The sequence below is a fragment of the Suncus etruscus genome, chromosome 1 (assembly GCF_024139225.1).
Source record: "Suncus etruscus isolate mSunEtr1 chromosome 1, mSunEtr1.pri.cur, whole genome shotgun sequence".
Taxonomy (NCBI): domain Eukaryota; kingdom Metazoa; phylum Chordata; class Mammalia; order Eulipotyphla; family Soricidae; genus Suncus; species Suncus etruscus.
The window spans coordinates 55,616,320-55,643,792 of record NC_064848.1 but is presented as its reverse complement, the minus strand read 5'-3'; the positions used below and the strand labels follow the sequence as shown (position 1 = coordinate 55,643,792).

The following is a 27,473-nucleotide window of genomic DNA, read 5'->3' as shown; positions in this document are numbered from 1 at the left end:
TTGCTATAATACAAGAATTCTTGTCTGTCATTTACACAAAACCTATACAAATTCTATAATTCCCTATTGTTATTTGTGGTATTAAGAAAAACGTTTATAGCTTTGTAGGCATTCATCGGAAAAGAAGGAAAGCCCTATATAATTAACTTAATGACACAGCATAAGTAACTGGGAAATGATCAGCAAAAGGAACCCAAGAGAGGCAGGCAGAAAGAAATAACAAAACTTAGAGCAGAAATTATTTAAATGGGGGCTGGTGCTATAGCCCAGTGGTAGAGCAGTTTCCTTGCACGTAGCTGACCAAGGAGGACCTGGATTCTATCCCCAGAGTCCCATATGGTCCCCCAGGCCAGGAGCGATTTCTGAGTGCATAGCCAGGAGTGACCCTTGAGCATCACTGGATGCGACTAAAACACTCCTCCCAAAAAGTAAATTAATGAAATGGTCACTCAAAAACCAATTTGAAAGATCAATGAAAGCAAAAGTTGATTTCTTTAAAATACACACACACACACACACACACACACACACACACACACACAAGATATCTAAGTCATTAGCATGTTCCAATAGTGTCAGAAAAACTAATAAACTGAATGAAAAAATGAAAAAGTGGGAACCGAAGAGAGCACAGTAGTAGGGTTTTTGCCTTGCAAGCTGCTGACTCAGGAACAATGGTGGTTTGAATGAGGGCATATCATATGATCCCTGTGCCTGCCATGAGCGATTTCTGAGTTTAGAGCCAGGAGTAACCCCTGAGTGCTCCCGGGTGAGACCCCAAAACCAAAAATAAATGAATAAATAAATAGGTGTATATCTTTACAAATACTACATAAATATAAAGGATACTAAGAGATTACTTTGAGAATCTTTATGCCATAAAACAAAGAATTTGAAACTACAACCTCCCAAGACTGAACCAAGATAATCTGGAATATCTGAACAGACCTATCACAGTTGAGTAAATTGAAATTGTAATCAAAACGCTTCCCAAAAGTAAAAGTCCAGGTCCAGATAAAAACACTAATGAATTCTTTCAAACATTTAAAGAGGATTTTTTTGTTTTGTTTTATTTGTTTTTTTTGTTTTTGGGCCACACCCGGCAGTGCTCAGGGGTTACTCCTGGCTGTCTGCTCAGAAATAGCTCCTGGCAGGCACGGGGAACCATATGGGACACCGGGATTCGAACCAACCACCTTTGGTGCTAGATCAGCTGCTTGCAAGGCAAACGCCGCTGTGCTATCTCTCCGGGCCCTTATTTAAGCATCTTATTAAAAAATCTCAAACTGATAACTATCCACTGAATCTGTTTATCCAACATTTGATCACTGGATCAAAATGTCTTACTTTTAACCAATTGAATCAAATATATTCAGCAGATTAGTGTGTACATAAAAATAATGTTAGCTATATATATTCTAAACATGAGAACAATGAGTTCTGGAAGATGGAGCAATAGTACATTGGTTTGACTCTGCCCCTGCTTTTTGCCATCTTGGGTTTAATTGCTGGCATCTCATATGATATCCCCATTCACTACCACTACCAGGAGTAATTCTGAGCTCAGAGCTAGGAATAATTCCTGAGCATTTCTGGTATGATCCCCCCCCCCAAAAAAAAACCAAATAACAGAAAACAAATGTATACTGATAAATTTATTTTATTTTAAATTAAATGAACTCAAAACTGTGCTTGTAGATAATTTAATGGAATATCTTAGGTAGAAAAAAGGAAAGCAAGTGGTTTTTGTATGATGTTTTCTGTAAATAGCCAAATGATAGGGTATATAATAATAATTTTGGTGATTTGTTGGATAATTTGCTCTTAAACAATGTGGGGATCAGATCTTTCATAGTGTAAGATTTGCAAATAAATTTTTCAGGGGTCTGAACCTGTAGTTCTTGTGATCATATTCTTAGTGTGTTCTATTGACCAGATGGTCTGTTCACATATTCAGGCCTCCCACATGCAACACATGCATTTTAGCCTTTCAAGTTACTTTTCCAGTCATTGAAGATGGTTTTGATTTTCTCTAAATTGTATTATATATAACCTATTTTCCAGAACCTCACCAATAACATGAACACTAGGTTACATTATAAACATATGCATTATAATCTATTATTCAACCTATTATATATCATAAGGTTAACCAGAGAAAATGTTAATGAAGCACGTAAAAACAAAATGTATTTTAAATACCATACTGTATTTGTAAATACTTCATATTCTTTTATTTTTTTTTAAAAAATTTTTGGTCACACCCTGAGACACTCATGGGTTACTCCTGGCTCTGCACTCAGAAATCAGTCCTGGCATGCTTGGGGGACCATATGGAACACCTGAGATCAAACCTGGGTCTCTCCTGGGTCAGCAGCATGCAAGGCAAAAGACCTACCACTGTGCTATCTTACTGCCCATCTCATATTCTTTTATAAGAAAATGGCAATATAACAACTTTATAAAATAACAATGATATTCATGAGTCCACTGTTTTAGCTCATTTTAGTACATTTTGGCAATTGCTGGTTTTCATTTTGTCTTGTAATTGCTATGAGTTACAGATTGAACACACATGATTTAAAGGTCTTGAATATTTAGTATTGGGTTTTGAATTCTCAGAAAAATTCAGGTTAAAATTCAAAATTACTAATGTGTTTGTAGCTGTCTTTGCCACTAACTATAACATGCAAAGTTCAGGTCACTTTCTGAATATAAGTTATGCATGCAGTTGCATTCTTACCAATTGATTATCAACTTTTTAAAATATCTTTATTTAAACACCTTTATTACAAATATGATTGTAGTTGGGCTTCAGTCATGTAAAGGACACCCTCCTTCACCAGTGCAACATTCCCATCACCAATGTCCCAAGTCTCCCTCCTCCCCACCCCAACCCTGCAAGTATTCTACATAGGCTTTCTACTTCCCTCATTCATTCATATTGTTATGATAGTTTTCAGTGTATTTATTTCTCTAAGTGCACTCATCATTCTTTGTGGTGAGCTTCATGTCGTGAGCTGGACCTTCCAGTCCTCCTCTCTTTTGCCCTGAGAATTGTTGCAAAAATTTCAACTTTATAAAAGAGATTGTCCTAAGCATATACCTTGTGAGTTTTACCTCAGACTCCTGATTCACTACTGAAAAAGTTTTTTTTTTTTTTTAGCAACTCAAAAGCATTGCACAGTCAGTGTGTCATTTGAGAATCCCCATCTGGAAGTGACTTTGAGTCTTTATCATATGTATCTGCTTCTCAGAATTTTTTTTGGCATCCAAACAGGTCATTTTACTTTCAGATTGCTTTTCTTTGTACCTCTGATTAAATCAACACACCTAAAGAAAAATTAGAATCATTTTTATTTACCTAGAACCAGTTGCCCTAGAGATTTTCAAATACTAGGATAATTGGACTAGGTTAAATAATTTTAATACTTGAAAAGAGCAAGTACAAATGACATCTAAATACATTTTAGGATTTCAATTTACAGATTATTAAAATGCATAATTGACATATTCTATATGTGAATAAATATAAAAGGAAAATTAAGAAGCACTGTAGCATATGTATTAGTCTATATATTTATTAAGCTGAATATTTTAAGTACTATTAGCAGCTAGATTACTTTCCAAGTGAATCTAGCATCCAATGAATAAATGTAATATATGAATAACTATATGAATAGACATGATTATAATTTGTGATGGGAGAGGAGACACTTGAGGGTATGAAATAAAATCTCTTTGATGGTGACTTCTTTCCTTGGTTTTTGGACCACACCTGATGATGCTCAGGAGTTATTCCTGGCTATGCACTCTGAAATTGCTGCTGGCTCAGGGGATCATCTGGGATGCTGGGTATCAAACCCAGGTCCATCCTGAGTCAGCCGCATTCAAGGCAAATAACCTACCACTGTGCTATTGCTCCAGACCATTGAGGTTGAATATTGAACTGAAAACTAAGGAGTATGTAGGACCTGATTTGAAGGCTTGATTTGCTGAATAGAATATTTCTTAATGTTGAAGACAGTGATTTATTAAGGAACGAGCCTGTGGGAGTTTATAAAAATGAGGAAGAAACTGCAAAAGATAATATTAGAGAAGCAGGTTGTGAATAGTTCATATCAGAACATGTAGGCTATGTAAGATAATTGGATTTTATTCCAAGTACTGTAGAAAGTCATTGAAAATCTTTAAGTAGGGCAGTAAAATGAGTATATATATATATATAAAATGATGTCCATCCTCCTAGAATGTGAGCAATGCTTTACAAACCAAATCATAAATGAGATCAGAGAGACTAGGTAAAAGAACTTTTTTTGTATTCACTGATAATTTGATAATTATCAAATGTGATTATCAAAAATGATAATTTCTTAAAAGATGAGTGAAGAGAGCTGTTTAGATTCTACATTGAGTGTATTATCATGTTGAAAAGGAAATTAAGGAATATTCGTACATTAATGCTTGAATACAACAGAAATATTAATTTTCTAGAAAATAATGAGGTGGGAATACATGGAAAATAAAGTCAAGTTTCAGTCTCACTTTAAGTTTGAAAGAGGTACTTTAGCTATTAAATTAATGAATTTGAGGAAATAATAAAATTCTACTCTGTTGATTTTTAGTGGGGTTTTTGAATAATTTTCAAAAATAAGTCCAGTGTTCTTATATTTTAAGATAAATAGAATAATATTATGCAGCCATCAGGAGATTTAAAGTCATGAAATCTTCCTCTATGTGGATGTACATAGAATCTATTATGTTGAGTGAAATAAGTCTGAGAGAGATAGACACAGAATAGTCTCACTGATCTATGGATTTTAAGAAAATTTAAGGACATTATTGTAATAATGTCCAGAGACAATAGAGATGAGGGATATAGATGGACTGGCTCACAATATGAAGCTCACCACAAGAGTGGTGAGTGCAGTTATGGAAATAACTACATAAACAACTATCATGGCAATCTTAATGAGTGAGATAAGTAGAATGCTTGTTTTGAATACAGGCAGGGATTGGGAAGGAGGGAGAGTAGGCATTAGTGATGGGAATGCTGTACTGGTAAAGAGGGGTGTTCTGTTTATAACTGAAACCCAACTACAATCATGCTTGTAATCATGGTGCTTAAATAAAGATTTTATAAAAAATAAAAAAAGAAAAGACATTATTGTAATAATACCCAGAGACAATAGAGATGAGGGCTGGAAGGACTGGCTCATAATATGAAGCTCACCACAAAGAATGGTGAGTGCAGTTAGAGAAATAACTACACTAACAACTATCATGACAATGTTATGAGTGAGAGAAGTAGAATGCCTGTCTCAAATAAAGGCATGGGGTGGGGGAGGAGATGAGGGGGCCAGTGGTGGTTGGAATATTTCACTGGTGAAGAGGAGTATTCTTTTTATAACTTAAACCTAACTAGAAACATGTTTGTAATCATGGTGCTTAAATGAAGATATTATTTTAAAAAAAAAGAAAAGATGGAAAAATATCTACTTACAGGGATGTTGTAGAAAGTAAACTATGTAACTTCTATCAAATCAAAAGAGCAGTCCTTTCTACCTTGAAAGCAGCAATTAAATGTTGTTTTTTGTTTACACATATAGCCATGACAGGCAGAAAATCTAATACACAGAAAAAAGTTCACAGAAAATTACAATTATTTTAAGAAAATAGTTCACTTCAATATGCATATTTTGAATTTATGAAAATATTCTAAAATAGCTTTTACTTTTATCAATTTGTCATATTTTTCTTAAATCTTTCTTTTTGTGGCTTGAAAAGTTTAGTTTGGGTGGAATTGGGAAGTAACATAAGAAAGAAAGCAGGAAAATGAAAAAATTGTATTCTACTTTTCAAAGAACACTTTTGTTTTCCTTTTTTTATATTGACACCATTGTGAATTCAAGTTTTTTTATCGTTATATTTTAGGCAGATAATCATTCCCACCACCAGTGTTGACCTACCTCCACCAGTATCCAGCATGCATCTCACATCCCTAACCCTTAGACCCCTGGTCTATCATTGTTGCAGGTCCATTTTGTGTTTAGCTTGTTATAGTTTTGGACTCTTGATTATATTGTCATTGATTTTGGCTTGGGTATATAGTTCTGTCTATTTTTTCCCACCCAATGCACTTGAGAGCCCTTTGCTTCTGGGCCCCATGCACTTTTAATTTTTCTTCTCTCAATTTGTAGAAAGATATAGAAATATGAGGTAAAACAAAGTAATTCGTATTCCAAGGTTCTATGGAAAAAGCGGGAGCTCCTATCTAGAAGATATAAATAAAATTAAAATGGGGGCAAGTAACAGGGATTTTTTGTTTGTTTGTTTTGTGTTGGTTGCATAGGCACAGTAAATGTTAGGGAAATTAGAAAGGAAATGCCCTTTGCCTAAAAATAAAACAAGGTGGCTCTCCCTCTCGGAATACTGTCATAAGACCAACTACAGGCTCTGGGCACACTAATTGGCAATTCCCTTGTCTTTTTTTCTGGTCCAGAAAAATTTCTATTCAGTTGCAGTTCTTGTAGTTCATTTTCTGTAGAGATTTTTTTTTTTATGTTTGTGGTTTTTTTTTTTTTTTTTTTTTTTTTTTTTGAGACGCACCGGCAGTGCTCAGGGGGTACTTCTGGCTCTATGCTCAGAAATCCTCCTGGCAGGCTCCGGGGACCATATGGGATGCCTGAATTTAAACCATGTCCTCCTGCATGCAAGGCAAACACTTTAAATCCATGCTATTCTCCGGCCCTAATTAGAGATCTTTTTAAAAAAATTATGTCTCTATTTAAACACCTTGATTACGCATATGATTGTAGTTGGGTTTCAGTCATATAAAGAACACCCACCATCACCATTGCAACATTCCCATTACCAATGTCCCAAATCTCCCTCCTCCCCACCACCTCCATCTGTATTTGAGACAGGCTTTCTATCCCTCATTCTTTCACATTGTTATGATAGTTCTCAATGTATTTATTACTTTAACTGCACTCATCACTCTTTGTGGTGAGCTTCATATTGTAAGCTGGACATTCCAGCAATCACCTCTTTTCTCTCTGAGAATTATTACAAAAATGTCTTTATTTTTCTTAAAACCCATAATGAGTGAGATTATTCTGTGTCTATTTCTCATCCTCTAATTTATTTCACTCAGCATAATAGATTCATGTACATCCATGTATAGGAAAATTTTATGACTTCATCTCTCTTGATGACTGCATAATATTCAATTATGTATATGTACCACAGTTTCTTTAGCCATTCATCTGTTGAAGGGCATCTTGGTTGTTTCCAGAGAATGGCTATTGTAAATAGCGCAGCAATGAATATAGGTATATGAAAGAGATTTTTGAATTGTATTTTTGTCTTCCTAGGGTATATTCTTAGGACTGGTATAGCTGGATCATATGAGAGCTCAATTTCCAGTTTTTGGGGAAATCGCCATATCACTGTCTATAAAGGTTGGACTAGATGGCATTCCCAACAGCAGTGAATAAGAGTTTCTTTCTCTCCACATCCCCGCCAGCACTGCTTGTTCTCATTCTTTGTGATGTGTGCCAATCTCTGTGGTGTGAGAACGTACCTCATTGTTGTTTTGATTTGCATCTCCCTTATGATTAGTGATGTGGAGCATTTTTTCATGTGTCTTTTGGCCATTTGTATTTCTTCTTTAACGAAGTGTATTCATTTCTTCTCCCCATTTTTTGATGGGATTAGATGTTTTTTCTTGTGAAGTTCTGCCAGTGACTTGTATATTTTGTATATTAGCCCCTTATCTGATGGGTATTAAGTGAATAGTTTCTTCCACTCAGTGGGTGGCTCTTGTATCCTGGGCACTATTTTCTTTGAGGTGCAGAAGCTTCTCAGCTTAATATATTCCTGTCTGTTTATCTTTGTTTCCACTTGTTTGAAGAGTATAGTTTCCTCCTTGAAGATGCCGTTAGTCTCAATGTCATGGAGTGTTTTACTACGTATTGTTCTATATAACTTACGGTTTCAGGACTGATATCAAGGTCTTTCATCTATTTGGATTTTACCTTCTTACATGGTATTAGCTGGTTGTCTGAGTTCGCTTTTTTGTAAGTGGCTAACCAATTGTACCAATATCACTTGTTGAAGAGTCTTTTCTTCTTTTATTTAGGATTTCTTGTTCCTTTATCAAAAATTAAGTGATTGTATGTCTGGGGAAAGTTATCTGAGTACCCAAACCTATTCCACTGATCTGAGGATATCTCTTTATTCCATATTAAGCTGTTTTGATTAACTATTGCTTTGTAATACAGTTTAAAATTGGGGAAAGTAATGCCTCCCATATTTTTTCCCAAGGATTAGTTTAGCTATTCATATGTGTTTATTTTTTCCACATAAATTTCAGAAGTGTTTGATCCACTTCTTTTTGTTTGTTTGTTTGTTTGTTTGTTTTTAGGGCCACACCCGTTTGATGCTCAAAGGTTATTCCTGGCTAAGCGCTCAGAAATTGCCCCTGGCTTGGGGGGATCGAACCGCGATCCTTCCTTCTTGCAAAGAAGACACCTTACCTCTAGCGCCACTCCACCGGCCCCATGATCCACTTCTTTAAAGAATGTCATGGGTATCTTTAGACTCTAGGGATTGCATTAAATCTGTACAATGCTTTGGAGATTATTACCATTTTAATAATGTTAATTCTGCCATTCCATGAGCAGGATATGTGTTTCCATTTTCTTGTGTCCTCTCTTATTTCTTGAAGCAGGGTTTTATAGTTTTCTTTATATAGCTCCTTCACGTCTTTAGTCAATTTGACTCCAAAGTATTTGAGTTTGTGTGACACTAATGTGAATAGGGATGTTTCCTTAATGTCTATTTCTTACCTATCATTATTGGTGTATAAAAAGGCTGTTGATTTCTGTGTGTTAACTTTGTAGCCTGCCACATTGTTATATGAATCTTTTATTTCTAAAAACTTTTTGGTAGTCTTTAGGGTTTTCTGTTTTTGCACAGATCCTATGTAAAAGATGGGGTGTCAAGTAGTGTCTTCTGATTTCATTTCAGATATTAGGTGGCAAGGCAGAGAAACCTGCTCTTAGAGAGCAAGTTATTGTTTCCTCATTGGCAGGGTGTCCTATCTAAAGCAAGTTGTGCCAGGACACCATTAGGGTCTCCCCCAAAGGGAGTTTGATTTCTGGTTTCCTGGTGCTGATGCAGAAAACCTTGCTGGTTCTAAGAATAGAATTCGAGGTTCAGGTTTGAGCGGTAGGTGTCTGATAAATTGAGGCCTAAGTTAAGTCCCCTTAACAAATGTTTTGGATGAAAGGCTCCCCTACACTATAAAATTGATGGATTCTTCTTCCTATTAGATAAGAACTTCTTTCTATACAAGAGTTTCCCATTTTAGTATGCTTATGCAAAAAGAAATAATGTCATATGATCTACTGGTTCATATGGGGGGTAAAAATAACAAGCTAGACAATCTCTATTACCATGTTCTAATCTTAGCTCAGATACCAAGCAAGACTTTCCTACTAAAATTTCCTACTAAGAAGATTCAAAAAGAGGGATAAGGGAAGCTATCTCTATATTTTTCACCTTCTCAAGTTTATAATTAGTCTAAAGACAGATACAAGACTTAAAGTAATTTCAATAATATTTGTCTTCCTCTATTTTCTTCCATAATTATTATAAATATCTATGTTATACCCTTAAAATATATTTATTTTATAAGAAATCTGTTACTGGAATTGTTATTAGTGGTGATAAAGTTGCATTTCTGATGTCAGACCCAAAGTTAAGCAAAAGCATTGAAAACCAAAAGTTTGTGGCTCAACTAACTTCCTCCAAAACCCTACTTGTTCATGCCCCACTTCTGTTAATCACAAATATAATCTTTTTTATTTTTATGCATAAATTAATTTTATAATAGGATTTCTGATTCATTTGATAAAATTTTCATGTTGAAACAAATAATAGCTATAGTTTTGTATGCATATTTCCTTTCAAAGTTTGTAGACTTGGAAATGTCAGATTTATTAAGATAGCAAAATAATTTCTTCTTCAAAGATATTATCTTCATCAAAATAGTTTTATTTCTTTACCAACAACTACTCATATAAAAATAACCATTTTTCTCTCAGCTAAAGACTGGAAATATTTAAATAATTAAATGGAATTTAATATAATAAAAATAGTAATGTAATTAATGCTCAGTGATAGATATTCTCGAAATTCAAGACACACTGTACTATGTAAATATTTCAGATGTAAATTGAAGCATGAAATTATTTTATTCTCGATGAGCTCAGTTAGAAACTTCATGAAAAAGGTGCTATAAAAATTTGAATTAATGGGGCCAGAGCAATAGCACTGGTAAGGCTATCTGTTTTGCACACTGCCAACACAGGATGCACCCCAGTTTGAATTCTGGCATCCCGTATGGTTCCCCGAGATTTCCAGGAGCAACTTCTGAACGCAGAGCCAGGAGTAAACCCTGAGCAATCCTGGGTGTGGCCCAAAAACAAAACCAAAAAATTAAATTATTGTTGTGGCCCAAAATATATGGGGATCCTTCTAGAAGCAAGTTTTATGTTTCTTTTTTCTGTTTGTTGCTAACAGATCACTCCTAGTGAGATCCTGGTTACAGTATAGGGTGCCTAGAAACAAACTTGGGTTAGTTGCATATAAAGAATATTCTCCAGCGTATTATTGCTCTGACTTTGTATTATGTTTCTTTTTTGTATATATATTTTGCAGCCTTGAAGTAGAGTTATGAGAATAGTCTCAGGAAAGAACAGTTGAAGTGACTTTCATCAGCATGAGCCCACCAAATCAAACTGGTAAGTGGCAAATGTTTCATAATTATTTTTAATTTTATAATTAAACATGTTGTTGTTTCTTATGCCAACAACATCATTGTAATTTAAAATAAAATGAGAGAATTTCTAAAGTTTAGACCACTAACTGTATTTTTAATATTTTGAACATACCAAGGAGGTGATATTTTATGTGAAAAGTCAGCAATTTTCAAAGTACAGACCTAAATTTAAAGCATATTTGTGAACATCACTTAAAAATTTGAGTCTCAGTTTCCTTGCTTCAAATTGAGGATAATAACAGCTATTTTATTATTTTTCCTAAGAAACTGCATATTAGAAATAAATAATTCTCATTATAGAAAATGATTTAAATATAAGACTAATATTTACTGAATACTTTCCACACAAAACTAAACATATAAAACATTATTTCAATAAATGCTCACAAAAGCTTTACATTTAGAAGTTACTGTTATTATCATACTAAAAAGAATATGTGATTTATTTTTAATTCATGCACTGTTCTCTGAGAGAGTCATTTGAGTATAGACCTCTTTTTGACACATGCGATGCCAATTTTTTATGTTTATAAAGTAAATTAACATTTATTGGCTTTCTAATAACAAAGTTTCCTGTGTGGTTGAAAAATTGATTCAAATTTAGTCTATCATAAATATATATATTATGAAACTATACAGTTAACTGATAATATATAAGTGATTTTATTTATTATTCTTTATGGAAGATAATGCAGGGGTCATTATTTACCTTTCCCAAACACAGAAATTGAAATCTTGAAAGGTTAAATGGATATCTTTGGATATCTTACATTTTGTTGCTTCTAGAATCTTGTTAAAGATCAGTTTCTGTTTAGTCTACTACATACTAAAACTTTATTTCTTAATTAACAAAAATTGTTACTAGAAAACTTAAATTACTAAAATTTGTATGCAAAAATATAAAAACACACATTCAATTATTATTTAACCATTGCATATATAATTATATAAAATGACCATATAAGTGTCTGACATTTTTTTTTGCTTCTTTATAGTACAAACAAGCTATCAGATGTAGGGTAAATCTAGCCTATAATCTCTACATAATAAACCAATTGAATATCACTAAGAATTAACACAAAACATATAAATATCTATGGGGATCAGTACCGTGGCACAAGGGGTAAGGTGTCTACCTTGCCCGAGCTAGCCTAGGATGGACTGTGGTTCAATCCCCAGCGTCCAATCTGGTCCCCCAAGTCAGGAGCGATTCTGAGCACATAAGGAGTAATCCTTTAGCGTTATTGGGTGTGGCCCAAAAAACAAAAAAAAATCAATATCTAATACTAAACCTTCCACTTTAATTAATTAATTTATTATTATATGGTGCCTCAAATACTGTTTATGGCAAAACACATGCAAATATTTATATAATATAATCAATACCAAAAAGTGAGGATGCAACTGGAAATTTTTTAGAATGGTTCATTTTAGATTTGTGCTGAAAGATACATCTCATTTGCCTTCTTTTTTCATTGTGTTTATTCTTTATAAATAGAGATTAAGTTTCTTGGGGGGGAGGGGGTTGATTTTTCGTTCACACTTGGTAATGCTCAGGGGTTATTCCTGGCTATGCACTCAGATCGCTCCTGTTTGGGGGATTATATGGGATGCCAGTGGATTGAACCTTGGTCCATCCTAGGCTAGCAAGCATAAGGCAGATGCCTTACGACTTGCGCCACTGCTCCGGCCCCATATAGAAGTTAAGTTTTATACCGAAAACTGTGTCTTGTCAATTCCAGAGTTATTATAAATTTATAAGAAATAAATGTAGATCTTTGCAAGATAGGACTTGAAAAGTCTCCTGTCTCTACAAAGAAGCATCCTGGAAGTAAATGCTACTTGTTCATTTCAAAAACTACGAAGAAAATTGCCTTACTTTTAGTACAAAGTATAAATTAACATTGAGTCAGCAATGAAAATTTACTTTGTAAGATGGTTTTGTGGATATCTCCGTTCCACTGAAATGGATCCAAATATTTACATGTGCTATTTTATTAATAACTATTTGGCCATCTGCATCCAAGTAATATTGCACAGATGTTCTAGAGTAACTTTTAGTTGTGAGTAAATATTGAAAGAAGATTGAATTTCCCCAAAAGTGATATCAATAGAATTTTCTTATAATGCTTTAAGATGTAGTTGTCATTGTTTTAAAGTTTTACCATTAAACAGAGTTTGACAGCATAATATAAGATAAATATGAGAAAGATAAAACATTTATGATAGCATTCAATACAGAGATTTTCTGGCAACCTATTATTAGCCTCTGAGAGATTTTGCTTTTTTAAATTGAAAATTGGTTTTGGGGCCATGCATACAGTGATACATATGACATACTTTTGGTTCTGTGCTCAGGGTCACTCCTGATGGCTCAGGGGACAATATTGGGTGCCAGATACAAAACCTGGCTCAGCTACATGAAAATGCTTTACCTTTTTTACCCTACTCCAGCCCAGATATCCAAGAATTGTATTTGATAGATAGTTGATCAGTAATACCTTATACATATAGTGTATATAGTTAGCACTAATTAAATAATAATGGAAAATAAAAAACTAAATAGAGTGATCCCAAACTTCCCCAAAAAATGAAATGGAAAAGATCTTTTTACCATCATAGAATTTATGTGCTAAGAAGTTTGGGTTTTGTTTTGGATAGTACATAGTTTTTAAAACTTTACAAGTCAATAAAATATAACACAAATTAAGAAAAATATTACTTTTAATTTAATGTGAATTTTTATTTTTTAATTATTTATTTAAAAAAGTATCACATTGTTCACATAACAGATCATAATGCATTTGTTTTGAAAGGACAAAAATCAAAGTTATTACAAAAGAGAAAGAGGGGGAGGGGTGTAAAAAAAGAAATAGAAAGAGAACAGAGAATTTAAAAAAATGGAAGAAGGGGAGAGAGTTCATTAGCTGTTATATTTGTGAAACTTATTGTATCACCTATAAAGTCATTAATGCAATAACCAAAGGTTTAATGTTTCCAATTTTTCCAGAGAAAGGAAATACATTTTTATGTTTTATATATTTTTATTTTTGGCCTATTCATATTTTATTCTTTTTATTAATTAATTTTGATAATTTTCATTACATAAAATTATGTGTAAATTGCCAATCTCTTCAATTTAAAAGTGTACTTAGCAATTTTGCCCAATTTTCACATTAGCACATTAATTCAATAAAATTTATAATTTTGTCATAATTCATATAATGTCAACCAATATTAGAAAATAAAAATCATAGTTTAAAGTTACTGATTAGAGTTTATTGTGTGCATGTAAAGGTCCACTATATCTTCATGTTAGAAAATTATTTGTCCAACCATTTGAAACTAGAAAGAGCAGAGAGGCAGTAGGCATGACAATGATCCAGGAGTGCAACATGAGTTTGACAAAAGCTCTGGGTCTCTCACCCATGCAGAAAGTCTGACAGCTCCATCAATTTTTCAGGCATTTCCTCTGGTGGTCTGTGTAATGGTTCATTCACTTCCACATTATTAATTTCCAAATAGTGTGTGAGCTAGGCTAAAATGTTGTTGAAATTTTTTTAGACATGCATTATTTGACACTATATTGTTGTGGCATGTTTTGAAACCATATTTTTGAAAATTAACTATATATTAATGTTTACATTATAGTATATTTGAGTTTACTGTATGTACTTTATAATTTTTCACTTATATTCAATAGTTCTAGATTATTAAGTAAATTTTCTTTAAAATACAGTTGTTCTCACTATTTCCAAATTACCTTCCATGTGCCATATTTAATCACATACATGAATTCTTTACTCACTGTACTCTTTATATGTTAACTAACTTTATATAGTGTCTATTCATTAAAGCAAATATAATTTTAGTGTGTTTATATTTTATACTAAAGTGGAAATTTAATTTAAAGCACACATTTTTACAATATTTTATGTATATACACATATATTTACTTTATTGGATCATGTTATATTTCATATGACCTTGAGTTAGTGTAGAACATTTTTCATTGTAATCTAGAAAACTCCATTTACCATAATGTGTAGTGAGGAGAACCCAAAAGTAAAGAACTCACTTGGATTTTGTTCATCTAGGAATATCTTATTTCTTTGCAAAATAAAAATTTTATGTTACCTTCTCCCTAACTTTTAAGGAGTTTGTTTCCACCCTTCTTTTAAGCAATGTAAATACTCTTTTGATTTTCACCATTTCTAATTTTAAATATGCTAATTATTTTGTAGAATGTAAGAGCTGAGCTGTTTTCTTCTAGCTGTTTTCCCACTTATCTCCATTTTTTTTGCATTTATACTGCTTAATTAGAACCAAGAAGATATATAAATAGTTTTAGCATATACAATGCATGTGAGGACACAGGTTCAGTCACTGGCATATAGTCTTATGAGCATCATCAGGTGTGGCCCCAAAATTCTATCATGCCAAACACTAAAATAAAGATAAACCTTTTGATTATAATGTTCTCTAAACTTTGGTAATCTATATGGAATTTATTGAGCTTTTTAGATTATAAACCTTTCCAAGTAGTTAGAAGGTCTTGATCTTTATTTATTAAGTAATCTGTTTGGTAATTTCTGTATCTTTCATAGTATATATTTTGCTTGACATAATATTATACACCAAGATTCTCAAGTTAATGGTCATTATTCTTTACTAATTTGGGAGGGGGGAGGGTAACAACCAGCAATGTTCATGTCTTAACTGTTTTATTACAATTCTATTGAACTACCATGAACTAAAATACTTTAAATGTTGGTTCTTTCAATGCATCATTCCAACACCCTGCCCACCACCAAAGTCTGCTCCTCTCCACCAATGTCCATTGGTCATCCAGTGCTCAACCCCTCAGTGACCCCTTACCTTAGTATGTTCAGTTCTATGGACTAATTGACCAAATGTCCATATAGGCAACAGTTATACATAGAAGAATACTAAGGGAAATAAATTGAAATACTATTTATTTGTTGATATTTTACGTGAGAGAGGTTGTTCTAAATTTGTCTATATTCTTCTTATTAATTTCACTAATCATGATATCCTCAAGCATGATATCAATATACTGATACATGGAGGATTTCATCTTCTTTCAAAGATGTTTTGTACATATATATCATAACTTTTTTATCCCTTTGTCTATAGATGTAAAATTGTTTATTTTTAACCTTACCCTGAATATACTAAAATGAAAAATGAAATGAACATATCCTTTTGAATTAATGTTTTGGTATTTGGGAGGCGTAGATTCCACTAGGTGGTATCTCTAGGTCTTTTGGGAGATCTCGCAATAGTGTTTAAATACGGCATTCTTTTAAAGTCTTATCCAGAGGCTGAAGAGATAGTTCCAGAGTCAGGGGCATATGCATGGCAAGTTCAAATTCCAGTATTACACAGTCTTCTGAGCACCTCTAATGTGATTCTAGAGGTCAGCAGACACTGCCAGCATGACCTAGTATATACCCCAGTACCACATTTCTGCCTCTTTTTGTGCTAGTAGAGAAATACTTAGCATAGTTGACTGGCATTGGCAGGCACATGATGTTTGGAGAAGGCCAAAATTAAAAAATAAAGATAGAACGTAGTTCTAGTAATTCTTTTGTTTGTCAAACTTTAAGAAAATTTTCTGAGTAATTATTTTGCTCTATTAAATGGTTCAAATTTCCACATTTAAAATATACTTACACTTTTAAAAAATTGGACATATTATACACTATAGAATTATTTTAGATAGTTATTATATTAAAATAGAACATTCTTTACCATTGGGTTCTCCTCACTCCACACTATGGTAAGTGGAATTTTTATGATTACAATGAAAATGATCTACACTAACTCAAGGTCATATGAAATATAAAATGATCCAATAAAGTAAATATGTGTATATACATAAAATATTGTAAAATTTGTGTTTTAAAATAGAACATTCTTATTATATAGAAATTCCACTCTTATGAAAGAAAACAAAATTTTAAATAACACGGTTGCTTAATGCTAGTTACAATAACAAACTTTGGAAGTAACCCAATCATTAGATAACAGTTGAATGAATTAAAGAATGGGTTTTAACTATATATATATAATTATATAGAAATATATGTAACAAATAGCATATAATATTATATATAAGATATATTATATAATACATAATGTATTGATATATAATATATCAATTAAATACAAATAATTATATAATATAATATAATATATTTATAAGTAATTTATATATATAATTTTATGATATATACCGTATTTTCCGGTGTATAAGACGACTTTTGAAACAAAAAAGTTAACTGAAAATCGAGTATATCCCGAAAAATGTTTCAATATGCCGCTAAACGAAAATTGTCTGAATATTGCCACAAGACGAATTCTCCAACTCGTCCTGCACCAATCACTGCAAGGCTACTCAGACCGCCTCTCTAACTCAGCCAATCCAAGCAGGCTTTTTATGCATGCAAATTAGACATGTTCTGTACCGAATCTACACTGTAAAAAGCCTGCTCAGATTGGCCAGGTCAGAGAGGAAGTCTATTACAGTATAACCTTTAAACCTTTGCTTGTTGTGATTGGCTCACTGTGATAAATGAGCACAGGAACACATGTAGCACATGCAGCACAGGAATGTTCTGTCCGATACAGCGAATAGAGGCCTAAACCTAGGCTTTAACTGCAAAATTAGGGAGTCGTCTTATACGCCAGAAAATATGGTATTTATATATGCATATATTTAAGATACTAAGAAGTGAGAAAAATGAATTCTTTCATCCTGTATTAGCAAGATAGATGGAACTAGGGAGTACTAAATACTAGGTCAAATAATTAGAAGTGAGAAAAAGACGAATACTATATAAACACATATGTGACATAAAGAAATGCAAACAAAGGAATTGACAAAATCAACATAGAATAAACCCTTAAACTCTCGACACAGATTGAGGTGACTATCAGGAGAAAAGTAGACTTGAAGAGGAAATATATTCCATTAGACTTTATATAAGGCTACCATATGTTGGTGGTATGTATAGAATTGTGGACAATGTATAGAACAGTAGTGAAATCATGTTTTTAAATCATGTAGAATCTAATAAACCAATACTATTATTTTACAAGAAAAAAGAAGTGCGATATTTTGTATAGTAAAATGTATGTATTAAAAAAAGAGGTCTTGGTACATGATAAGAAATTGATATCAAAAGAAAATTTGCGGGCCCAGAGAGAGAGCACAGCGGCGTTTGCCTTGCAAGCAGCCGATCCAGCACCAAAGGTGGTTGGTTCGAATCCCGGTGTCCCATATGGTCCCCCGTGCCTGCCAGGAGCTATTTCTGAGCAGGCAGCCAGGAGTGACCCTTGAGCACTGCCAGGTGTGGCCCAAAAACAAAAACAAAACCAAACAAACAAAAAAGAAAATTTGCTCTTACACTTGGACAACAGAACTAAGCTGGTGATGAAGTGTAATCTAGGAGATGGTAAAGAAGTTCAGTCTAGTAGTAACAAAAGGACAGTGGTGGAGAGCCTTGGCACTTCATTTGTGGTAGAGATGTAACTTACATACCAAATCATTAGCATTATTAGAACTATCTTGTCTAAATAAAATTAGATATAAATACATATACGTTTTTATTTTTATAACTTTCTGAATTTTCTTTTTGTTTTGGATCCACTCTTAACAGTGTTCAGCAATTGTCCTGATTTGATTCTCAGGGGATACTTCTGGCATAGTGTGTATGGAACCTAGAGTTATTAATAGATATAGGACTGTACATGTAGAGCAGGGGTCTCAAACTCGCGGCCAGCGGGTGGTTTGCTGCCCTCCGTACAACATTTTGTGGCCCGAGGCCGGCCTTCAAATATCGCAGTATTCGTGATTATTCACTTACCGAATAATTGCAATAAAAATCGCATTAGTAAGAAAAAAATCGCATTAAACATTCACATACCCCAAGCAGTTTCGTTCAGGGTACGCAAATGTTCAATGCGATTTTTTTCCTTACTAATGTGATTTTTTTTTATTGCGAATATCCGGTAAGCGAAATCCCTTATGCGGCCCTGCCTCACCCCGACTTTGCCTCGTGAGGCCCCCAGGTAAATTGAGTTTGAGACCCCTGATGTAGAGCATTTTCTCCGACATTTGAATAATTTCCCCTAACTCAGACTTGGGTTTATATAACAGATTCGGGGGGAGATCATAACTAATCAAGCCAGTGTAAATGCTTAAGATATTTTCAGACCTTACCTGGGCAGGAGTCCACTCTTGTGTAGGTGTCTTCACCTCATCTGAGCTCTTACAGGTTTGCTAAATCTACCGTTGCTTTGAATGGCTTTCATCTTGATAGCTATACTGTATTATGTTTCTCCTGGTTTTCCTGCTCAGTTAGAGGTATAGAAAGCAGCTATTCTGTTAGCACAAGTATTCGTTTGGTTATTATAAATTAGTGCTACTAAGATCTTTCTGTTTTGAGAGTCGGAACTTGAAATTAGGAACTTCCAAATATTAAACAGCACCATAGAGAGGAGTTAAAAGGAACACACAGCATTTCCTATAATTTTAAAATTATTTTTATTGGCTTTTTATTCAGTTGCTGTAGATCACTGATTAGTTTTAGATAAGCCAGTAACTATTTTAATTAATACATAGTATTTTTCCTTATGGGAAAATGAGGACTTGGGTGTTCCTAGTTTACTACTTCTTGATAATTTTAAAAGTTTTGATACCAAAAATTTCTTAATGTTATACAACAATTTTATAACTTTTGTTTTATTATATTGTGTTATGTTATGTTAAATGATTATTTGGATTTATAAATGGTTACAATAAATCACTAATCTCTACTCATTAAAGTTAGTATATAAGAAATAATATAAAACAATAACTTCCTCAAATTTCTGATTATATAATTTAATCAATTCTTTGTTCTAATATATAATAGTTTTATGACAGTAACATTGATATGAAATTTGTATAGACCCAATGTTCTGTGAATATTGGAAGTAGAAATTTACAGAAATCAAAGCCTCTTTTCTTAGACAAAATATAATAAAGGGACATATTCTGAACATAAGGAAGGCCGTGTGAGGACAATGCTACCAGAGGGGGGTCAGAATGATAATTTTAGGGGTAGAGGCTTGTGGAAAGATGATTCAGGGGTCCTCAAACTTTTTAAACAAGGGCCAGTTCACTAGCCCTCAGACCATTGGAGGGTCTGACTATAGTAAAAACAAAACTTATGAACGAATTTTTATGCACACTGCATATATCTTATTTTGCAATAAAGAAACAAAACAGATACAAATACAATATGTGACCCACTATTAATTTAGATTAATAGTGGAATGGCCTAAATTGAGCAAAAGGAATTATCTATAAAACAGAGAATTGGGAAGGAGAAATAGCATGGAGGTAAGGCATTTGCCTTTCATGCAGGAGTTCATCAGTTCGAATTCCAGCGTCGCATGTGGTCCCCCGTGCCTGCCAGGAGCAATTTCTGAGTCTGGAGCCAGGAATAACCCCTGAGCACTGCCAAGTGTGACCCAAAAACCACACACAAAACAAAACAAAACAAAGCAAAAAAACAGAAAATCACTTCATTCCTCATTGACTAAATATGATTCTACCTGTGAATTATGAGCCTAAAGAGTTTTTAACCATTTCTTCACAAATGAATACAAAGTTTCTGCAATTCTCACTAAGTGGTCACTAGACATAATTTGCATGGACTGAGATGTAATTGCTGTCATTGGGATTTTTCAGGGTGTCTTGAGGTTGTGCTTTTTACTGGGAAACAAAAAAGATAAATCAAGGTAAATCTTCACTAGATGTCCAATTCCTTGTCTTCTGCCTCATAAAAGATTTTCAGGTGAAAACAAACAATAAACCTTGAATATTTTATTAAAGAATTCCACATGTTCAAAGTAGAATGGAAGTCTCCTCACAAAAAGAATGAGTTCAATAAAAGAAAACACTTTTGGGGGGGGGTGGTTTTTTCTTTTTTTGGGTCACATCGGCAGTGCTCGGGGTCACTCCTGGCTCTGCACTCAGAAATCACTCCTGGAAAGCACAGGAGACTATATGAATTGCTGGGATTCGAACCAGTGTCTGCCCTGGTTTACCTGCATGCAAGGCTAACGCCCTACCAGTGTGCTATCTCTCTGGCCCCAAGAAAACACAAATTTTTAAAGTAAATAAATAAGCATCCAAAATATTTGTATGAGCATGGACATGTTCAAGATGGAATGTCCTAAATTGCTTTGAATAATTGATATTATATTGTGCCCTGTTTTACATAGCGGCACCATTAATTGTTAAGGATAAGGAAGGACATTTAGCTCTGATGTTCTCCTCATTCTCTTTAAGTATTTGCTTCTGTGTATAAATTAACTTCTACAGAGTGTCACCTACAGCCTGTGTCCCTCCCAGCTGTGGTATGGTCTCACTATCCAGGTAAGATGGGCAGAAATTTGGGGGATGGGTAACAGGTACATAGTGCTCTGAGTGTTCAGTGGAAATAATACATGATCCAAAGTCAGAATAAAAAAATTTTTATAGGCATTTCTTGACTGTGTGTGGTTAGTTTTGAGGAAGTTCCTGGTCAAGAATGGCAAAAGAAGTAATCTTGTATTTTTTTTTTTAATTTTTATTCTCCTGATAGGACTCTAAAAGTAGGCAAAGTATAATATAATGAAATAACAGGATGTCAGTATCTCCAAAAGGAATTTTCTGATTGTGAGACTCCTCTAAATCTTCCTCTGTCTTAATAGTACAGAAACAGACAAATATCAGTGAATTAAAAATTATTTGACTTTAATAACTAGTTATTTGTTAACTAGTGTTATTAATATCAATATTTTTCTTTTTGGTTTTTGACCACACCTGCTCCTGCCTTGGGGGACAATATGGGATGCCCGGGGATAGAACTGCTGTCTGTCCTAGGTCACCCACGTGCAAGGCAAACGCTCTACCACTGTGCCACTACTCTGACTCATATATCAATATTTTTCTTATGTTTTTAACTGATACAAATATTTTCTATAGTGAAATTAGAATTCTTTTCAGGGTTCACTTGAATCAGTCAGAGGGATAGTTATAGAAACTGTTAAAATTTAAGTCATTTTTTTATTTGTTCGATTAAAACGATAAATTTTAGGATGACAATAAATTCCAACAGGTGGGAGACAAAATAAGTTTGAATTCTAATACATAATTGAAGGAAAATTAACTGCAAATAAGTTTGAATTTATTTTTATCAGTATACTTGATCTGTCTATTTGGTCTGTATTAGCAACAGAGTTAGTTTGGAATTAATTTAGTAAAAGCAATAATTTTAATCAATGTGTATTGCACCATTGCCATAGTTAAATAACACTCATGTTATACATAATTATTATGATAATTATATTTATGTTATATTTGGTAAAAGAAATAAAATTGAAATTCAAATAATAATTACAGAGGAATAAATTATCTACTGAAAATCTTAAGGAAGTGCGTTTTTATTAATCTAAGACACTCATCCTGAATTTAAAACTGATGATCATCCAATCCAGATTATTTTACAACAGATTAAAAATAATTGAGAAGAAAATAGAGCTTACATCCCATGTGTTTACTTTACTCAAGATTCTCAGATGTCATACATAGATTTTATTCACAAGCATGGCTTTCAAAAAAGAATTTATAATTATTTTTACATAATACAAACACTATGCTTAACATATGTTTTAGAGACAAAAATTCATGAATGCAATATCTATGAAAGCAAATTAAGGCAGACATTATGAGATTATAACAAGATAATAAACAAATAAGTATATCATGCATTATTTTGTATTAGTCCTACATTGTTTTCTTCAACAAAATAAATGTAATTCATTTTTAATTTTATTATTAATATTTTATACATTAAATATAGGATTCTATATTGCATTCAGTTATAAATTATTTCAATCACAATGAAGCTTAAGATTTGTAATAAATAAAATTGAATTTATTTATTTAATTTCTGGGGGTTTCCAAGAGGACTAAGAAACCCAGGTACCCACCAGTAATTCTTGGGCAACTGAGTATGTGGTTCAATGAAAGTAACCGGGATGTAATGCTGTTCATTTATTGTAAGTCATGATTAATGTCTTCAAATAACATATCCCTTTTTCAGTAGAAATGGAAAATATATAGGCCAATTTGAAAATTAAAAATTTTCCCTTATTTTCACTTGTCATCTCATTGTTTCAATATTAATTTGCCTTGTGATCCATTACCCTTTTTATTGACCACCATATTCCTCAATGATATTCTAGGTATATTTTAGCTTTTAAATAAAATAATCAGGGGCCAGAGCAGTGGCACAAATGAAAGGACTTTGGCTTGCACATGCTAACGTAAGACAAACCATATGGTCCCCCAAGCCTGGTTTGATTTCTGAGTGCTTAGCCAGGAGTAACCCCTGAGCAATACTAGGTGTGGTCCCCTCAAATAAAAGCAAAATAAAATAAAATAATAATACTAAATTTAAAATAAGCATTAAACTCTAATTTAAAGGGACATTATCAATATATAATATTACATATCTAGGAAGGGAGTACGTCTCTCACTACAAAGTATAAAAGTAACATTTACATCTGTGATTATAAACATATTGACAAGCCAAGAAATCCCTAGTAGTGAAAAGGATGCTGTCATGGTTTCAGGGGTAACTGTAAGATGACTGCCTTATATAACTGGGTATTTATATTTTGAAAATGTTGTGGCATAATATATACTCTTTTTGAAAAATACACAAACTTTATTTCTCTTCATCTCTGCTCCTCTCACACCAACACTCCATCCATTTGTAACACCAGTGAGCTTTAATTTCTTTTTAGAATGGTAGAGAATGCTATTAATGTTAGTAAATTTATTTATAACTTTACAATTATATAAATATGAACAGTAGCAATGTAAATTTTCATACTCAATGGCTAGGAGAACAAATCATTCATTTTTTGCAATTACTGTAGAGTTATTTCTAATGATGTTTGGACAGAAAGTGACAGAAACCTGCAACCCCCTTTACATTTACTTAATCTCTGTTCATGCAACAAGTGTGCTTAATTTAGAATTAAATGAGATGTAGGGCTGGGCTATAGTGCAGCAGTTGGGCATTTGTCTTGCATATGACTGTCCCAGGACAGACCTCAGTTCGATCCCTGTGTCCCATATGGTCCCCACTCCAGGAGCAATTTCTGAGAGCATAGCCAGAATAATCCTTGAGCATCACCATCTGTGGCATAAAAACAAAACAAACCCAAGCAAAAAGAATTAAATGAGATGCCATTGAAAATTCAGATTGGGTTTGATATTAGTAAGTATATTTATACATATTTTTACTAATGAATTAATGGGTAAAGTTAAACTCTCTAGAAATTCCTTTTAGTATGATTCTATCATGAGCAGGTCAAATACTTTAGGAGTATATCAAATATGTACATTTTATGTTATACAGAAATCCGACTGTATTAGCAAGCTTTCAAAAACACAGAATTGAAGGCTCTGGGTTTATTTAAATCAGATGTACTGACAGTTTCGAAAAGAAATAAATTGCAAAATAACTATGGATAAGCTCAAAATCACACTCAGATGTATAGTTTAGAAATTTTATAGGGGCCGGCGAGGTGGCGCTAGAGGTAAGGTATCTGCCTTGCAAGCGCTAGCCAAGGAAAGATCGCAACTGTGGTTGGATCCCCCGGCATCCAATATGGTCCCCCTAAGCCGGGGCAATTTCTGAGTTCTTAGCCAGGAGTAACCCCTGAGCATCAAACGGGTGTGGCCCGAAAAACAAACAAAAAAATTTTTACAAAATTAAAATTATTGTGAGATTAAAGTAAATTAGTCACAAAAAGATAAATATATGTTAGTTTATGTGTATGGAAGATGTAAACATGGGATTGCCCGAGGATCTTCTGATTGGAATTGAACATGTTTATGACTCTCATTTGTAACTTCAGAAGCAGACACATTGTGTCACTTCAACTTGTAAAGCACACAAAATAGCATTGTGATGAGCAATGAAAATTTAAGACCTTTAAATACTTCAAAATGAACTTAAAGAATGTCAACTAATCATTTATTATAGTTATAAAATTTTCTGAAATTCTTTAAACCAAAAATATTGGTGATAATAAAGTAAGAATAAATCAAACATTAATCTCAACCTGAGATATGAAAATCTGTATATGACCCAAGATCTATACCAATTTTTTTGTTTTATTTGATGTTTGGAACATATTTTCAGTAATTAGGATTATTCCTGGTTCTAGGTCTGTGCTCAGGTTTTATTCTTGGTGGGCATGAAGACCATGAAGGGGCTTGAGAACAGAGATTGAATCTGTATTGGCCCCATTACAAGGCAAGCACCCTACCCCTGTATTATCTCTCCACCCCAGTATCTGTACTATTATTTATATCAAATGTCTCTCATCTATATTAGCTATAATATGGTAGAGATGGAGACTTGTGACATAAGGGCAGTTCACTATTATATGATTCAAATCATTGTGTATGCTTTAGAATTGCCTAGCAAGACAAAAATACTGTCATCCCTAATGAATTTGATATTCAATGTTTACTAAATCTCTTGAAATTAGGATACTGTAAAATAAATGGTCAAAATTGTATAAAATTTAACTTATAGTAATATTGTGAATATTTAAGAAAAACTGTAGAATATGTAATATATCATTTCATTGTATGTTTTCTTCATATACATTTAATAGCAGATATTCAGAATATTACTTAAAATAATCAAGACCTTATAGTAAAACAGGTGGTGTTTACTTTTTTGAGATTTTAGTACAATTATTATAGTTATAACTCTAGCATATATTTTAAATTAATATAAACTGTATGGTGTATCACTGGTAATGTTGATTTAGAACACAAATATATATGATGCAGAATATTATTTTATAAAATCATTATTAGAGAGCAGAGAGATGGCATGGATATAGGGCATTTGCCTTGCATGCAGAAGGTCGATAGCTAGAATCCCGGCATCAATTCTATATGGTTCCCCAAGCCTGCCAGAAGCAATTTCTGAGCATAGAGCCAGGAGTAACCCTTCAGCGTTGCCAAGTGTGACCCCAAAACTAAAATTAATTAATTAGTTACTTAATTAATTAAAATCATTATTAGATGAATCATATAATTTCACTGAACTCTTCTAATGCAGAATAATAATTCAAATTTAGACTTTACATATTGTTAACAGTTTATATCTACAATTTAAATGACCTAAAGTTCAATATGTACCAATTTAAATTGGCCATGACATTTTTTGACATTTACTTTTTGAGTATCCGATTTTGAGCTACAATTCAAGGACTGTGGTGTTAGTGTGTATATTTAGTTCGTAGATTCAAGAGTTCATCTAGAAAAATCAGGAATAAAAAAAATTTTATTAATGTAGTTTTCTAGCAACGGTGTAGTATTCTAATATGTAGATATACCAATTTCCTTATCCACTCATCTACATAATGAAATACTATGTAGCTGTTAGAAAAATAATTCAGAAATTTACTTATACATGAATGGAAACGGAGAGTGTTATGTTGGGATAAATGAGTCAAAGGTGAGAGATTATAGGGTGATTGCACTCATTTATAGAATGGTATATAAAAGATAGTATGGTAATAATAACCAAAGACAATAGAGACAAGGGCCCAGAGTACCAGGCCATGGTAGGAAGCTTGCTACAAATAATGGGAGAGTGCAGTTAAGAAAGAGAAAAACCACTATGACAACAATAATTGGTATTATTACTCTGGACAAGAACTGGGTATTCAATTGAGATAAAGTGGTATGTATGGTACCATTTCTGTAACAATAATCAGACTATAGGGGAATTAAGGAAAGAGAGAGAGAGAGAGAGAGAGAGAGAGAGAGAGAGAGAGAGAGAGAGAGAGAGAGAGAGAGAGAGGAAAAATGTCTGCCATAAAGGTATAAAGGGGAGAGGGCAGAAGGGAAACTGGGAACATTGGTTGTGCACTAGTCTACGGTATTGTACACTATATGACTGCAACACAATAAATAACTTTGTAACTAAAAAGGAACAATTATTATGAGCGACACTGATTAAATAAAGTATTTTTGAAAAATTAAACAATAAAGGAACGAGATAAGATTTTGGATAGTGTCTATGAAAGGATTTTTGGGGGGAGGTATATTTGTATGATTGAACACAGAGAAAATGCCCTACACACTGTACTCCAGCCCCAGTTTATGAAGTGTTATGTGAGCTTCGCCGTTGTCATCCAATAAGTAAAGGGAAGGTGGAGGAGTTAATAGTATGGTTCAACTAATGAAACCGGGATTTTGGAGAGGGAATTTGTTATCAAGGGAATCAGAGGATATAAGTTAGAATTCCAAACCCTCTTGAGTTCTTTGTAGTGTTTACATATAGTAGAAACAACTCATATTAACTAATATAACCAAAATACAGGCCATTTTATTTTATGAGCATGTATAATTTGTTTGGAGAAATAAAAATGAAAATTGGCGTATGTACAATAATAAGACTGAAATGAAAAAAAGATGTTTAGTAAATCAGCAAGTCATCTTTAACTTTTAATCTTTATCTCA

General features: G+C 33.2%; 1 protein-coding gene across 1 annotated transcript in view; it reads left to right on the top strand.

The window, feature by feature from the left end:
- LINGO2 (leucine rich repeat and Ig domain containing 2) overlaps positions 1-27,473 on the top strand; it is a 1,160,605-nt gene that overhangs the window by 657,117 nt on the left and 476,015 nt on the right. Inside the window, exon 4 of the mRNA XM_049771075.1 lies at positions 10,729-10,811. The gene's annotated coding sequence lies outside the window, so the exon portion shown is untranslated. The remainder of the gene's footprint in view (positions 1-10,728; positions 10,812-27,473) is intronic.